General features: G+C 42.4%; 1 long non-coding RNA gene across 2 annotated transcripts in view; it reads left to right on the forward strand.

Moving 5' to 3' along the window:
- Nucleotides 1-18,477, forward strand: part of LOC148149125 (uncharacterized) — a 236,805-nt gene that overhangs the window by 145,393 nt on the left and 72,935 nt on the right. For both annotated transcript variants that reach the window (XR_015758139.1, XR_015758140.1), the window contains exon 3: nt 8,793-8,873. This is a non-coding gene — a long non-coding RNA (uncharacterized LOC148149125). The remainder of the gene's footprint in view (nt 1-8,792; nt 8,874-18,477) is intronic.

The raw sequence follows: 18,477 nt of genomic DNA on the forward strand, positions 1-18,477 counted from the left end.
CTGTGCTTTTCCAGCACCTCCCTAATCTAGACTCTACCTTCTCCCTGATCATTCTCTTATTCCTCACATATGAGTAAAATGCCTTTGGGTTCACCTTAATCTTCTTGCCAAGCCTTTTTTGTGCCCCCTCCTGGTTCTCCTCAGTCCATTTCTGAGCTCCTTTCTAGCAAGCCTGTAATCCTCTAAAACTGTACTAGATCCTTGCTTCCTCCATCTTACGTAAGTTGCCTTCTTCTTTTTAACGAGAAGCTCCTCTGTTCTCATCATCCAAGGTTCCTTAATCTTACCCCTTCTTACCTATTTCAGAGGAACAAATTTGTGCATCACTCGCAACAACTGCTCCTTAAATAGTCTCCACATGTCTGCTGTGCCCTTTCTGTGGAACAATTGCTCCTAGTCTGTACTTCCTAACTCCTGTGTGATAGCGTCATAACTTGCTTTTCCCCAATTAAATATCTTCCTTTGGTAACTGCTCCTTTCCCTCTGCAAGTCTATGGTAAACGTGAGGCAGTAGTGATCACTGTCACCAAAGTGTTCTTCCACCGTGAGATCTGACACCTGTCCTGGCTCATTGCCGAGCATCAAATCCAAAACAGCCTCTCGTCGACCTGAGTAAGGAAATCCTCCTGAACACCATCCAAACCATTTGCACTAAGGAAATTCCAGTCAATATTGGGAAAGATCAAATCACCCATAACAACAACCTTGCTACATCTGCATTTTTCCAAACTCTGCGAGCCTATGCGTTCTTCAACCTCTCTACTGCTATTTGGGGGGTCTGTAGAAAATCCCCAAAGAGGTGGCTGTTCCCTTGCTGTTCCTAGCTTCCACCCATACTGACTCAGTAGATCAACCTTCCTCAATAACCTTGGTTCCTGTAGCCGTGATGCACTCTCTGATTAGCAAAGCTACACCCCCTCCTCTTTTTCCCCCGTCCCTGTTCTTTTTAACCATTCTAAATCCTGAAATATCTAGCAACCATTCCTGCCCCTGTGAAACCCAAGTCTCCATTATGACCACAACATCATAGCCCCAAGTACTGATCCGTACTCTAAGTTTGTCACTCTTATTTCTGACACTCCTTGCATTAAAGAAGACACACTTTAACTGATCCCTTTGTTTCATTGAGTGAGAAACATTCCCTATAGATTCACTACATCCTGTCACTGCCCCATCTGCAACTGACCCCTCTCAGATATGTAGCTCTGATTCCCATCCCCTACCAAACTAGTTTAAACCCTCCTGAACCACAGTTTCTGATTCTGTTCTGCATTCAGATAATGCCCCTATATTAGCATTTTAACAATTGTCTACTGGAGGATAAATAGTTCCAGGACTCATTCTGTCACTGTTGGCTGACTAGAGATCAGGGAGACTTCTTCTCCATTGAGGCTATGGTAGGATGTGGACAAGACTCTGCCTGTGTCTTCGGTCTGTAATAAGCAAACGGGTTGGTGATGATGCAGAGATGCAGGATCAAAGATTTGGGGAGGGAGGTCTTGACATCTCAGGCAAGCTGCTGAGGATCTGAACGTGTCGGAAGCTTATACAGAGTGTTCTGAGGGACCTGCATGGACTATCATGAGTTTGATTCTTGAAAAATCTGGACCAAAGCACTCTCTTCTGCTGCTTGCTGGAAAAACCGTCTAGGGTTCATCAGCATCCCCTTACACTGCTGACCAACAACAGATCCCTGGTTGCAGATCTGAAGAGTATGAGGACCAAACCTGAGCCTATTACTCTGCTCTGGATCCAATCAGTGTGTTGCTTACAGAGCTTTGTGTGAGAATCTAACACAGGTTGGCCCGGAGGTGTCAGAAACCAGAAAACTCCAGTTAGTCCAGAGGAGCTGGCTGATCCCCTGGGCCAATTGTCTAAGGGAAATCTGTGGGGCTGGACCAACTGAACAAGGAGATCTTTCTGAGATATCCTGGAGAATGACCATGTGCCAGTCCTGGAGGAATTGTTAGTGACGGGGGAGATTCTCCTCTCAGGGGGCAGGGCTGCCAAAGAGAGGTTACCTCACTCCCTCAAAATCAGGCACATTGTCCTCAGCACAGACAATAAAACCTTCACCAGGGTAATGGCTTCATGCCTCAGCACCTCGCTGGTTCACATGAACCATCCCAAACAGTCCTTTACCTGAGCCTGGGCCAGACCCAATATGATGACATTGATCTGGAGCAAGAGTTACTCCATTTTTCTCAGGATGACTCAGCTATCACCTGCCTTCTGTCCCTTGACCAGGAGAAGGCATTCAACAAGATAGACTCTGAAAAGTTGAGAGAACTGAGAGACTGGTTGCGTGCCCTGTGTCACAGAGACTTGGCTTACCCCTGAATTTTTAACTGCGCCCTACATGGGTTCTCCACACATCGCATGGACTTACGTTGTCCTTGGACAAGGCGAAGGGTTGAGGGATATACTTCCTGATCAACACTTTCTGATGCTCAGACACAGCAACCCTGGCAAGCCATTGGTCCCCAGACCTAGAATACTTTACAATAAAATGTTTTACCTATTCCCTGCTGCATGAGTTCACCTCCACCATCCTGACAGTAGACTACATACCACCCCATGCAGACGAGAAGAATAGCCTAGACGTGATTTTCACCACCATAAACACTCTGGAGATGAAATTCCCGGAGGTCCTATTCATTGTGGCTGTCGACTTCAACCAAGTCAATCTTAAGAGGGTGCTGCCAAAGTAGCACAAACACATCTCCTGCCCCAGTAGAGGACCGAACATCCTGGGCCACCAAAGAAGCCTACAACTCCACCCCGCCCACACTTTGGAAAATCAGATCACAGTGCTGGGTTCCTCCTCCCAGTTTACAAGCAGAAGCTGAAACGTGAGGATCCTTCACAAAAGGAAGTATGATGCTGGTCTGAGGCAGCGGAAGACCATCTCTGGGACTACTTGGAATCAGTGGATTGGCCCATGTTTAAGTCTCCAGTGGAAAATCTAGATGAGTATGTCACTGCCATCATGGACTTCATTAGCAAATGCGAGGAGGACTGTGTACCAAAGAATTCAATCTGACTGTTCCCCAATCATTAGCCTTGGATGAACCAGGAAATCCACTCCTTACTGAAGACCAGTCAAGTCAAGCTACCCAAACCAATACAGGAAACACAGATATGACCACCACAAAACCATCAGGGATGCCAAGTGGTAGTACCAGACCAAGTTAGAGGCCCAAACCTACCAAACAAACCCATGCCACCTTGGCAATGCCTCAACAACATTAGGGGATACAAAATGAAACAGAACAAGGTAGCAGATAAAGACACATCCCTCCCTGACGCATTCAATGCTTTCTATACTCAGTCATGGTGTCACCTGCCCAGACAGTCCCAGACACACCTGCTCCCTTGGTCACTGCTGCAGACGTCAGATTGGTCTTCCTGGGAGTCAACCCAAGCAAAGTGATGGGTCCGGATGGAGTCCCGAGCCAAGCACTCAGATCTTGTGCAGACCAACTGCCATAGCTATTCACTATTATCTTCAACCTCTCCATCCTACAAGCCAAAGTCCCACCTGCTTCAAGTAGACGACCGTTATCTCCGTACCTAAGAAAGCACATGCAATGTGCCTTAATGTCTACCGTCCAGTGGCTCTGACCTCCATAATAATGAAGTACTTCAAGAGGCTGGTCATGGCCCACATCAACTCCAGTCTCCCAGCCTGCCTCAATCCCCTACAATTTGCCTACAGACAGATCAGGTCCATAGCGAATGCCATATCCTAGCCCTACACTCATCCCTGGAACATCTGGACAACAAGGACACCTACATCAGGCACCCGCTCATTGACTACAACTTCACCTTCAACACCATTAACCCATCCAGACTTGATCTGAAAACTCCGAGACCTGGGTCTCAGCTCCGCCCTCTGCAACTGGCTCCTCAGCTTTCTGACCCATCAACCTTAATCAGTGAAGATGGGCAACTGCACCTCCTCCATGATAATCTGGAGGCCCCCACCCAAGGAAGAATTCTCAGCCCCCTACAGTACTTCCTGTACATCCACAGCTGTATTGCCAAATTCCGAATGAACTCCATCTACAAGTTTGCTGGTGACACCACCGTGGTAGAATGCATATCAAACAGCAACAAGTCAGAATACAGAAAGGAAATAGAGAGTTTGGTGACATGATGAAATGAGAACAACCTCGCTTTCAGTGTTGGCAAAACAAAAGAACTGGTCATTGACTTTGGAAAGAAAGGAGGAGAACATGCCTCTATTTACAGTAACGGAGTTGAGGTGGAGAGGGTGGAGAGTGTCAAGTTCCTCGGAGTGACAATAACCGACAACCTGTCCTGGACTTGCCACACAGATGCAACTGTCAAGAAGACACAAAAATGCCTCTTCTTCCACAGGCAGCTCAGGAAATTTGGCACATCTATAAGGAGCCTCACCAACTTTGACAGATGCACCATTGAAAGCATACTGTCCGGGTGCATAACAGCCTGGTACAGCAACTGTTCTTCCCAGGACCATAAGAAACTATCGAAAGCCGTGTGCACTGCCGAGGCCATCACGGGAGCCAACCTCCCATCCATGGACTCCATTTACATGGCTCATTGCCAGCATCATCAAAAACCAATCCCACCCCAGTAATGTTCTTCTACAACCTCTTCCGTCAGGCAGAAGATACAGAAGCTTGAACACACACACACACCAAAGGGTTCCAGAACCTTAAGAACGTAAGGCATAGGAACAGGAATTAGGCCATTCAGCCCATTAAGTCTGCTCAGCCATTCAATCATGGCCGCTAAGTTTCTCAACCCCATAACCCTTGATCCCCTTGTTCTCAAGAACCTATCTATCCCAGTCTTAAATGTACTCAATGACCTGGACCCCACAGCCTTCTCTGGCAATGAATTCCACAGATTCACCACTCTCTGGCTGAAGTATTTTCTCCTTATCTCTGTTCTAAAAGGTCTTCCCTTTACTTTAAAGCTATGCCCTCCGGTTCTAGTCTCTCCTACCAATGGAAACATGGTCCCAACATTTATTCTGTCCAGGTCATTCAGTGTTCTGTATGTTTCAAATGGATCCCCTCTCATCGTTCTAAACTCCATCGAGTATAAATTCAGAGTCCTCAAACGTACCTCATATGTTAAGGTTTTCATTCCTGGGACCATTCTTGTGAACCTCCTCTGAATGCGTTCCAGGGCCAGGACATCCTTCCTGAGATAGGGGGACCAAAACTGCACAGCATTCTCCAAATGTGTCTGACATGAGCCTTATAGAGCCTCAGAAGTACAGCCTTGCTTTTATATTCAAGTCCTCTCAAAATAAATGCCATCATTGCATTTGCCTTCCTAACTACTGACTCAGCCTGCAAGTCGACCTTGAGAGAATCATGGACTAGAACTCCCAGTCTCTTTGCACTTCAGAGTTCTGAATTTTCTCCCAATTTAGAAAATAGACCATGCCTCTAATCTCCCTACCAAAGTGCATGACCTCACACTTTCCCACATTGTACTCCATCTGCCACTTCTTTGCCCACCCTCCTAACCTGTCCAAATCCTTCTGCAGCCTCCCGCCTCCTCAATGCTACCTATCCCTCTACCTACCTTCGTATCATCTGCAAACTTAGCCAGAATGCCTTCAGTTCCCTCTTACTCAATAGCCTCCTGATCGGCACCTAGTCAAAGGCCTTCTTGAAGTCTGGGTAGATAACATCCATTGGCTCTCCTTGATCTGCCCTGCTCATTATTTCCTCAAATAATTCTAGCAGATTTGCCAGGCATGACCTCCCCTTGATGAAACCATGCTGACTTTGCCCTATTTTACCATATACTTTCAAGTATGCAGAAATCTCATCCCTCACAATGGATTCCAGGATCTTACCCATGACCAAGGTTAGATTAATCAGTCTGTAATTTTCCATCTTCTGCCTTGCTCCCTTTTTAAACACGGGTGTTATGTTAGTGATTTTCCAGTCCTCTGGGACCATCCCTGATCCTAGCAATTCCTGAAATATCACCACTAACGCCTCCGCTATCTCTTTAGCTATCTCCCTTAGAACTCTAGGGTGTAGTCCATCTGATCCAGGTGATTTATCCACCTTCAAGCCATTCAGTTTTTCTAGCACCTTCTCCTTGGTGATGGCCACCAAACTCAGCTCTGCCCCTTCACTCTCTTGAACTTTTGGGATATTACTTGTGTCTTCCACCATGAAGACTGATGCAAAGTTATTAGGTGACAGGTATCGGTGTTCCTTAGCACTCAGGTGGTGACTTTCCACCTTCCGACCCCGCAGAGATACATCTACACTGAGCTCCCTCTTGATGTTGTGACTTGGTAACATACGGAGCTTCCACCAGGTGCACGACTTCAAATATGGTATGTGACTTCTTTCGTGGATCACTCTTGGTTTTGGAACTCTTTCCGGGACTTGCCTGACATTTACCAGGACCTGATCAAGGTCACCTCATGCCAGAGCTCGTCACTTATAGGGGTAGTGGTACCATTAGGAAGCTGCTGCTCAGGAATCTGAACCTCGGCCTGTACAAGATGAAGATGGCCGGCAGAAAGAGTTTGGGTCGATGGATCAACAAAACATGGAGTATGCTGCATAGTGGAGAAATGAGCTGAACTTCCTAGGTTCATGACTGCTAATGTTCAGGAACAGCTAAAGTGTGAGAACAGAGGCACCCAGACTCAACGGGGACATGTGGTGTCAAACTAGTTCAAGCTTGTGGGGATTGGTATCTGGACAAAATTTCACATTGGCCCCGTGCTCTGAAATCTTCTTCGTGGACACACGTTCCACCGTGAGAGCCATCTTGAGGACATTCCCTCTGTTTCTTTCTGTTTGGCACAGAGGAATTTTCTGTAAAGACTGCTGCTGCCAGCTCTTCACCTCCTCATCTTCATCCACTGTCTGGACATGCCCTGAGGATACATTCTGCTGTCCAGCAATAGCAGGGCTCCCCCAGTGGAGGACAATTCATGCAGGAATCCTCTGTTTTCCACTGGGGACCTAGGGCAGAATATGCTGTATGTAACAGTCCCATACAGCCTTAGGTAAAGTAGGTCCATGGACACCCAGGCTATTTGTAATTTTTGTAGCCTCGAAGTGTCTATGGACCTATAGATTGATAAAGAATTTAACCCCTCTTTAATTATTTCAAGACGCTGTTTCTAAATGTCCGTGCTCCTGATCTCTGAGCACCCAGTGCTGAGAGGGGCAGACAAACTGGAGGACTTCCTCACAGGTCAGCTCCTTGGTCGGGCCAAAGTGGCAATGATCAGGTCAGGCAATGAGCTGTTAAAGGGACCCACAGTGATTCTGAGGATATTGCTGTCCTCTTTCAGGAAGGCAACATTCAACTCTCAGAAAGACGATGTAATGCTGGTATTAAATCAGTGTATCATGCTGCTTCACATCATGATCTGCATTTGTTCCTGCATATGTCCTACTAATGCTCATACTCTCGCGAACATGGTCGGAACCGTTACCGCACACATGTTCTGGACACCACTTTAGATGCCTAAGGGGATTCATTTAAATCCACAGCACAATTTTTTAGATGCAGTTCTGTGCTTCGAGTGTCTGGCAGGAGGTTAAACTGTATCAAGGATATTTTGTACATTGTAAGCAAGACATCTGAAGAAGAAATTAATTTATCTCAGGAGATCAATGGAGTTGATGACTTCCACTTAAGTGAGACACATCTACATGTCACCACTAATAGCAGCTTCAGTTTTTTAAGTGCATGTCATTCCAGTGGTACTTTCTCAACATTTCCCAAAGAAAACAGTTAAGTCATGAGGGATTTCTTTATGAAGAAAGTTATTAAAAGTTATTGAACACCATGGTAAGACTTACCGTAAAGCTACACATTTCCAAAGGATGTGGATATAATTGATTGTGGGCTACATTTTATCTGACATAAAAGGAAAAAATCCAGCTACCTGTTATATTAACATGTGATGTAGTGATACACACATTACATTCAGAATGATAAATCTCAGGATTATTTTTAATCAGAGTTGGGATTATTAAAAAAATGTTTAAGGCTATACAATTAAAATCAGCAGTTTAAAGAGGAGTCAGGAGGGTGATGGAGTACTCTCCACTTGCCTGGTTGAGTGCTGCTCTAACAATACCCAAAAGGTTCAATATGATGCAGGACAACGCAGCCCACTCCGTTAGTACCCAATGCATCACTTTTAGCATTTATTCCCACCACGACTGAAGCACAATGGCAACAGTGCATACTATCTACAAGATACACTGCAATAACTCAGCAAGGCTCTTTAAGCAGCACCTTGCAACCCTGTGATCTCTACCATCTATGAGACAGCAGGTATATGGGAACACCACGATCTGCCAGAGGCTGGTCCAATCACTGGCACTCCCCTCCAGTGAATGAATAAAAGAAACAAAAACCTACATGTCCTGGATGAGTCCTCTAAACAGCACTCTGAGACAAGTACTAGTGAAGCCCAATTGCACAAAATAATCTGAAAAATACATTGGACCCTTTTAATTTATTATTTAACATATTTTCAGCATATTTCCATAACACATGTAAAAACACCTGCTCTAGCATGGCAACATATGACACATCCTGCCTGAGGCATGCTTGTGCTCTGCCTTGTATTTGCTGCTTAGGCAACAAGAAGATTCTAGGTCTTGTTTAAAATATAATCGCTGCAATAGAGATTAAAGCTTTCATATTTATTCATTACAGCTTATTCCTTGTGTATTCACATAGCCTTTATCTTAATCTATGATGTAATAATTGCTTCATTATATTTGTTTTATTAGGTTGACCATTGCAGGATAATGACAGAAACAGGAGACTGAGACAAGAGATTCCAATCAATGAAACAGTTAACCTTGAGGACGGTCAGTCAGACTGCAACTGTTTCTGGGTGATGTGTTGAACACGGTCTTTGATCGTTTCCAAAGTTCTTCAGCTGTGGGTTCATACAGATCACTGTCAATAGGTGCTTTCAATTCAATTGATAAATGTTGGTGTGACTGTTGGTGGCACACTCTGATTGTCCAGCCAGTGGGGACTAATGAATCTTGAATCTGCCCCTTTGGCCTGTGCAGGATTTGGCATTGATGACTCTCACTCTCAGGCTCTGACCCGAAAAGCACGGCTGCTGGTGCATACATTGGCTATTAATCTTTGCAACACTATCTGTCCTCTCATGACCAGCTACAACCTGTTATTAATGTCTCAGTCATGTCTACATCACATCCTGGCATCATAAATAGTATGTTAGGTCAGCGAGGTGTACAGGCACGCTGGCTCCATGTGTAGTTATGTTGCTGAAAAGTTCACGGAAGAATAGTTTCCAGACCCTTTTTAAATTGTAGGAGGGAAAGGTACAAATACATTACAATATCTCAGAGGGAGGAAAAGATAAAAATATATACTGATACAACAGAGGAAGGAAAGGTACAAATATATTACAATACAGCAAGGGTAAAGTAACACATACAAGTATATTTGCAGAGGGAAGGAAAGGTGCAAATATATTATAATACACCAGAGGGATGGAAAGCTGCAAATATGCTAGGATACACCAGAGGGTGGGTAAGGTACAAATATATTACAATACTCAAGATATCATTCAGACATTCAGCTGATGTGTCGACACTAAACTGCTTGTGGATATTTGGTAACTCCAGTAAATTGTCGTTGCAAGATCCTAAAAGCCTGTAAATTATTACTCAACTAGCCCTGGGCCTTCAAATGATACAGCTTTCCAAAATGTAATCATTCTGGTAGTGATGCTTTGTACTATCCCCCCTGCAATACAAATGAGATATGTGGATTCTGTTTACTTGATGATGTTTGTGGGTTTATTTACAGTTAAAACTAATTCTTACAGTACAGAGCAATCTCTAGACATACCCTTGGCCTAGGGTGTTGCAACATTTCGCGACTGTGGCCTCTGGTCACATGATGATGTGCTGACCCTTGTCTCATCTGCGTATTAAGCTCTGAAAGCAACATCTCTCTTCAAGCAATAATAAAATCCTGCTATTTCCAAAAACAAGACCTGTATGCTAAAAGTGAAAGCATATAAACATTGGGGAGAAAGTGAGGTCTGCAGATGCTGGAGATCAGAGCTGGAAATGTGTTGCTGGAAAAGCGCAGCAGGTCAGGCAGCATCCAGGGAACAGGAGAATCGACGTTTCGGGCATAAGCCCTTCTTAAGGAAGGGCTTATGCCCGAAACGTCGATTCTCCTGTTCCCTGGATGCTGCCTGACCTGCTGCGCTTTTCCAGCAACACATTTCCAGCATATAAACATTGGGTAAAGGTAAAATTATTTATAATGAGATAAGGATTATAAAAGTTTTAAGTACAAAGACAAGGTTAACAAAAATTATGAATACGGAAGTCTTAGAGTCAGTGTACTGTTTTGATTATTTGACAATCCATCCAGATCTTCTGAAGATGTGGATTTTTCCCTTAGCATCTCTTGATTTGCAGACATGTGAATGATGTGTTGATTGTTGGCCTGGTGTTCCCTCGCACTGCCATTATCTGGTTGTGTGTTTTTGTTTCCACTGTCTACAATTGGCGTATTGTATATTTTCCTTAGCTGGATTGTGTTTCTCCTCAATGTTTTTCCTTGCTGTGTTTTGGATTTCACATGGTCATTCCTTATTTTGGCAACAAGTCCCTGAGAGCTTTGCCTCTATACTACAAAGATTATTTCTTCAGGTGGACTGAACAGACTTAATACAGCATTCAATATTTGCTTTGCATGCACTTGAAGTGTTCCTTACTGTCTAACAATGGGAAATTTGGAAAAATAATCAATTACTGAGATAACTTCATCCCCATTGCATTCCCTTGATATTTTTTGCTGTTAAACATGAGCTACTGACATCAGTGGGTGAAGGTCTTAATCCAGTAATAAAACAAAAAACTGTAGCTGCTGGAAATCTGGAATTAAAACAAAAATTGCTGGCAAAACTTAGCAGGTCTAGCAGCATCTGTGGGATGAAGAAGGTGTTAACGGTTTGAGTTTAGTGACTTTAAATCAGATTCTTCTTAAGATTTCAATCATAACTCTTCCTCGTTTCTACCCATTACCATAGTATCATCAGCACTGTGTACACACCAAGCTTCACTACCTGTAACTCAGTCCATATGCTGCTGGATCAAATCCCGACTGACAGAGAAACTACTGTTAAAATCTGAAAACAATATCTTCCGATTAATGTTTAGAAAGCAACAACAGCCTGAGATTTCTTAGCTAAATGTATCAAACAAAATCCATGTTGACTTGGAGAAGAACTTAAATCCTGTGAACTTGAATTCAATTCTCTCGTGTTAGAATTTTGTGCCTGTACCATTTTAAGGAGAGATTTAAATGTCTCAGATCCAGCCATAGCCTGATTACACCATCCTTTTTGGTTCATTTATCCAATGCTGAACTACTTGGTCAATGGAACTTCACGCTTCTTTTAAAAAGTTTGAACTCAGACGAGAGATCCATAAACTTCCATTTCATGCTGTAGGATTTGGTATCTCTTCTTCTGCTGTTCTTTTGTCTTTTGAAGTGCTTTAGACATGCAGGTATTTGCAGTAATGTCATTACCAGCTGTATTGGGATACTATGTCAGTGTCTTCAGCAATGTATTTGCTAATCTTTCTACTTTTACCTTTGTCTTGTTTTGTCCAGCTTTGTTTAAATTGTCATGCACTTTTTCTCTGTCCTGCATGGAGATGGTGCCAGATAGCCCTCAAAACTTCCAATATCATTATCCTGATTCAACTGGCTATCTGCACAATCCCCTCCAGCTTGGAGGTATTCACTGTTTGTAAAGGAACCATATTTTCTTCTGCTTTCTCAACTATAGGAACTTTTGGATTGCTCAATTGCTGTTTCTCCCTCAAATCAAATCTGTATCATTGTATTCTCTGTTCTTATTTTTAAATCACTGCCGTATGTTATTCCTTGTGTTATCTATATGTAATGCAAATTAGATACAGGATTCCACTTACTTGAAGGTCTTTTGTGGGTTTAGTTATGGCTAAAACTACGACATACAGCACAAAGCAACCTCTTGGCACATCCTCAGCCTAGGGTGCTGCAATGCAAATTGACTGTTCCCTGTGGTCATCTGATGATATCCTTGTCCTTGGCCTACCTGCATATTCAGATCTTAAAGCAACACTGTACTCAAAGTGATAATACACCAATTCTTACCTTAGCAAATATATCACATGACAGGAATCATCTTAACCACTGTGCAGCAAATATAGTGACAATATGGTGGTACAATTTCAACTTGCTGCCCAGCCATGAAACTAAGGATATGGGCTAGTTGCCTGATACGGAAATCCTTTGTGTTTTATTCCTGTTAAAGTCACTGGATGTGATAATTGAATGTCTTTTTCTAAATTAATGCCGGGTGATGTAGGAGGTTATTGAGGTAATGCAAGTAATGTACAAAGACCCTGTTAACAGAAATCCCCATCCTCTTACACTGATTTTCAACATTTGCGCTTCCAGAGCCAATAGCATTATAAGATTGGGGTGTCCAACCACGGTCTCATTCCTTTTCTTGCGCACAGAGGGATGGGGAGAGGTGATGAGTACATCCTAAAATGGAGAACATGTAAACATGTGGAGTATCAGATGCACAGAAGAAGTTCAGAAATCAGCATTGGAAGGGAAATAATTGCATTGAATGTAGGTGCTTGGAATAGGAAGAGGAAAGAGCGGTGACAGAATGTGACTGAGTAAAGCTGAGCAAACTTGAAAAGAATGGTTCAGTTACTCTGGTAGAGAGAAGGGAAGAGTTAATTATATATTTGTAACAAGAGTGTGATATGGTACAGTGTGATCTTATGCTGGGTGGTGAAGAGTTTGATAAAGGAAAGAGAATTGTTAAGAGGGATGGACAAAGGGTTAAAACACAATGTGTGCACTGCTGAGAGGTTGGAGAAACAAGGAGCTGTAATTAACCGAGCACCTTTTGAGAATACATTGAAACATTTTGTGCAAAGGATCCTTGTTCTGGAATGATAATACTGAAACTGGCAATCTGTTCAATGTCCCCCATGCCTGAAGGACATGTTTCGTTCTCTGCTTACTGATTAGAAAAATAGTTTCCTTCCATTCCCTGGCCACTTCCAGCTGTAGTTTGAAAGGACTTCTGCAAGCATGGGGAATTGTTCCCTTGACATCTCTGCTGTTCCCTACCTCACACAGCAAACCTTATCCATGAATCAGAAGGCTTTGAAGTGCATTGCTATTGTAAATAAGCCTCTGGACAAACATTAAAAATTGTATTCCCTGAAGTGTCAACACATTTGAAAATCCAATGGTAAACCCAACTGAGGCACCCAGGAATTATGAAAGTCTAGGTGTGAGTGAGTATCAAACTGACTCCATCCACCCATCTACCCCAAATATGCCTGTAGTTCAACATGGGGTCTGGATATAGGGAGTAAAGAACTAACATCCTGCACTTTGAATAGTACAGCATATAAAGAAATAGTTACACGAGTAGTGGAGTCTTGTTTGAGTTGTATGGAAATTTGTTTCATCTGTAGCTGGAGTGTTGTGTGAAGTTTTGGTCTCCTTGTTTCAATAAGAGTATTATTGGCATATAGGGAGTGCAACAAAATTTCACCAGACTTGTTCCCAGGATGGCAGGACTGTCTTATGTGTAGAAATTTGTCAAACTGGACTTCTATTCTCATTGACACCTATAAAATACATAAACATCCACGCAGGGTAGAATCAGGTAACATGTTTCCCTGGTCAAGGATTGAAACAGGTGAAACAATGTGAAAATAAGGTGGATGTCAGTTAGGACTATGATGAGGTGAAAACATTTCACTCAAAGGGTTGTGAATCTTTGGAAATCTCTACCCAAAAAGGGTGTAAAAGCTCACTTTTTTTGAGTATTTCAAGTATGTTTTGATAGATTTCTGATTACCAGTGGAGCAAAAGGTTTGAGGATAGTGTGGGCAAAAGGCATTAAAGAGTTCAATCTGCCATAATTGTGTTAAATGGCAGAGCAGGCAGATGGGCTGAATAGCCTACTCCTGTTCCCATATTCCTAAGAAGTTCAACCATGAGAAGTTGGTTCTTTTTGTAATTTATTCCAATCCAAGTCTTAAATTCTAGCTGTAGAATTCCAGAGACTTTAGCCAGTAAGTTGTTGGTTTCCCATATTAAAAAATAAATAATTAACTGCTATTGAACAATTGCTTTATTGCAGTTAAAATCCTTCAGTGTTAATTTTAAATGATAGCAGAAGTTGCTAATAACAGAGGCCCAGAGCAATTACAACAAAGTCTAATTCATTGTGTTTTTTGTTTCTAACTGCAACAGTAGTGAAATAAAATGTTTTATGAAGCCAGTTGAATTCCCTATTCTACAGTAAACATTTTAAATGAAACCAATGGACTGACATCGCAGCATGGTTGGGCTTGCTCGCTATCAAAAGTCTAAAGGGACTAGTTTTAAGCCAAAGCCATAAAGGCATTACTTATGTTTTGCTGGTTATAGGGGTATTCACATCTCAGATTTCTAGCTTGTCAGTTCAGAGGGAAAACAGGGCTTCCATTTAACATCTCACCAGCAGAGTAGCACTGCTGAGAGTGTACATGCTCAGTGTGCACTGACATATCAACCTAGATTTGCCTTCTCAGTTCCTGGCATAGGACGTGAGCCCACAAACTTCAAGCTGAGAGGCAAGTGCTACAAATGGAGCCACTAAATGACAACTTGGCAATTTCCTTCATTCTTTCATCAGCATTGTTAGTACATTCCTGATTGACTTTGAACTGAGCAGTTTGGAAAAGCCATTTCAATAAACAGTTAAGTTCACCACTTCACTGTAAACTTATGCAAACCAGACCAGGTAAGGATGTCAGATATCCTTCTAATGGACATTAGTAAACTTGACAGGATTTCACGGCAGAAGTAAAAACAATGACTGCAGATGATGGAAATGCTGTTAGTTTACCAGATGTCATTCCTGAGAGTAGCTTCCAATTCCAGATTAATTGAATTTAAATACAATCAGACTTGTATGGTCACATTTGAATCTGTGTCCCCAAAACATTTGTCCAGGTCTCTAGCTTGTAGTCCAGTGACATTACCACTTCCCAGTGAGGAAGACAATATTTCCATTTGTGGAGCAATTCAAAAGTCATTCACAAAATAATTAAGATTGGAAAGATACTGAGTGATCCAATGAGAGGACTCTTACTATGCTATCATTATAGGCCTATGCTACCTAACACCATCAGGAACAAACCAAGGTAGGAACTGGACAAACACAACTTGTCCCAGACATGTATTTGGAAAGGCAAGAACTGATTAGGGATAGTCAACATGGCTTTGTGCGTGGGAAATCATGTCTCCCAAACTTGATTGAGATTTTTGAAGAAGTAACACAGAGGATTGATGAGGGCAGAGCAGTGGACGTGATCTGTATGGATTTCAGTAAAGCGTTTGACAAGGTTCCCCATGGGAGACTGGTTAGCAAGGTTAGCTCCCATGAAATACAGGGAAAACTAGCCATTTCGATACAGAACTGGCTCAAAGGTAGAAGACAGAGGCAGGTGGTGGAGGGCTGTTTTTCAGACTGGTGGCCTGTGACCAGTGGAGCGCCACAAGGATCTGTACTGGGTCCACTACTTTTCATCATTTATCTAAATGATTTGGGTTTGAGCATAAGAGGTATAGTTAGTAAGTTTGCAAATGACACCAAATTTGGAAGTGTAGTGGACAGCGAAGAAGGTTACCTCAGATTACAGCGGGATCTTGATCAGATGGGCGAATGGGCTGAGATGTGACAGATGGAGTTTAATTTAGATAAATGCAAAGTGCTGCACTTTGGGAAAGCAAATCTTAGCAAGACTTATACACTTAATGATAAGGTCCTAGGGAGTATTGCTGAACAAAGAGACCTTGGAGTGTAGGTTCATTGCTTCTTGAAAGTAGAGTCGCAAGTAGATAGGATAGTGAAGAAGGTGTTTGGTATGCTTTCCTTTATTCATCAGACTATTGGGTACAGGAGTTGGGTGGTCATGTTGTGGCTGTACAGGACATTGCTTGGTCACTGCTGGAATATTGCATGTAATTCAGGTCTCCTTCCCATTGGAAGGAAGTTGTGAAACTTGAAAAGGTTCAGAAAAAATTTACAAGGATGTTGCTAGGGTTGGAGGATATGAGCGATAGGGAGGTGTTGAATAGGCTAAAGCTGTTTTCCCTGGAGCATCGGAGGCTGAGGGGTGACCTTTTCTCTGAGGTGGGTGAGTCCAGAATTAGAGGGCATTAATTTAGGGTGAGAAGGGAAAAATATAAAAGAGACCTAAGCGGCAACTTTTTCACGCGGAGGGTGGCATGTGTATGGAATGAGTTGCCAGAGGAAGTGGTAGAGGTTAGTACAATTGCAACATTTAAAAGGCATCTTGATGGGTATGGGCCAGGTGCTAGCAAGTGGAACTAGATTGGGTTGGGATATCTGGTCGGCGTGGACGAGTTGGACCGAAGGGTCTGTTTCCATGCTGTACATCTCTATGACTCTATGACTCAATGACCTTGAGAGCTTTAGCAATGCACCTCTGACACTCCTATGAGCAGGATTCTCTCAAATTAGGTGGGAGCATGGAGTGAGCGACATTTTTATGTTTCTTTTCAGCAAGGAGCTAAAAGTACTAAAGGTGGTGCAATCACAAAAAGAATTCCGTCATAGTGCTGCGACTAGAGCCAGTGAGGCATTGGAATTCACTTTACTGAAGTGTTTTATTGTTGAAATTGATGATTCAGCGATCAGTTGGGGAAAGAAAAGTGATGAATGCAGACTCAATGTATATTCTAATATAGATCACAATTCATTGGTTGGGAATACTAGCCCCAAGGTTATATCAGGAGAGGATTTCATCAAGGAAAAAGACTACCCAGTGGTGATCCATACTGAGGCATCTGTTCCTTAATATCTCCTGTATATTCAGATCTTGCAGTATTGTTGAGGACACATAGCCATGAGAAGCATTTAAACCTCAAAATGGTGTATTAATTCATCCTACTCATTTGAGTAATACCATACAATTGAAATAAACAAAAATTTCCATCCTCCTCTTGCTTGAAACATCGGTGGCTTAGTGGTTAGCACTGCTGCCTCACAGGGACCTGGGTTTGATTCCAGCCTCGGCGACTGTCTGTGTGGAGTTTGCACATTCTCCCTGTGTCCAGGTGCTCCAGTTTCCTCCCACAATCCAAAGATATGCAGGTTAGATGAATTGGCTATGCTAAATTACCCATAGTATTCAGGGATATTTGAGTTAGGTGCATTAGTCATAGTAAATGTAGCATAATAGGGTAGGGGGATGGGTCTGGGTGGGTTACTCCACCGACATGTTGGGACAAATGGCCTATTTCTACACTGTAAGGATTCTATGATGATGATGATGGTTCTATGATCTTGAAATGCCTGTTAGTAATGATGTAGCTGGCAAGTACTTTTTTGGAAGAAATATGCAGGTTGGGACATAAAGGAATTGAGAAGACCTAAATTATGCAAGATGTACCATACAGGAAAACAGAACATATTACATTTTAGAAACCTACTAATATTGTCAATGGGAAGTCAACAATTAAATCTTGAAGAAGCAAGTGAGATTAGTTTAATTTGGGAAATTTGGTCGGATGGACTAGTTGGACCGAAGGGTCCATTTCTGTGCTGTATGACTCTATGACTTTATAACAATTCCAATGCATACTGAATATAGTGAAAGCATGAAGTGAAAGTGAATGAAATAGGATAACACAACAGTATATAGTTCAAAATACTTGTTAAGAGCCTTGGGTAAGAAACTTGAAGAAATATAATGTGAAAAAAATCCTTCATAAGTAAATCGACTACTAGAATAATGGACTTTGACAGGTTGCCATTACATACTTACTATCATCAGCTGTTTTTTTTTAATATACACTTTACAAAGAATTTAATTTTATGTGCTTTGACCCTTTACATGAACACTGCATAAATCTCAACACGTGACAGCCATCTTGATGGAGTGTGTTGTAAGTCATTTCCTCATTAACTTTTTCTGATTCAGTGAGGTACATTTCTGTCTCTACAGCTAATATCCACTCACCAGTTGACACAACATCCCTATCTAAAACTGTGTCAATCATTGCCATGTAACCAGCAAAAAGAGCAACTATTTTTGTTGGATTTTCTGAACGATGGCAATCACAGTCAGATTGTCACTCTGCTCCTACTTTTTTACATTCAGAAAGACCTTAAATCCTTGTCATGCAGGATAGTCTGGGGAAGACCCCTTTTTCACATTAATAGTTGCCATATTCTGAGATTTAAACATCCAGCATCACAGATCACAACTTTGACAGTTTCAGTGAAGGATGAGTATGTAAGGAAAAAGAGTCTTTCTGCATTTAAAATGTTTCCTCTATTTCTCTTTCCATAGATGCTTCCAGACCTGCTGA

This window comes from Chiloscyllium plagiosum, unplaced genomic scaffold (assembly GCF_037043375.1).
Source record: "Chiloscyllium plagiosum isolate Xiang-an unplaced genomic scaffold, Cpla_swu_hap1 HiC_scaffold_9, whole genome shotgun sequence".
In the NCBI taxonomy this organism is placed as follows: domain Eukaryota; kingdom Metazoa; phylum Chordata; class Chondrichthyes; order Orectolobiformes; family Hemiscylliidae; genus Chiloscyllium; species Chiloscyllium plagiosum.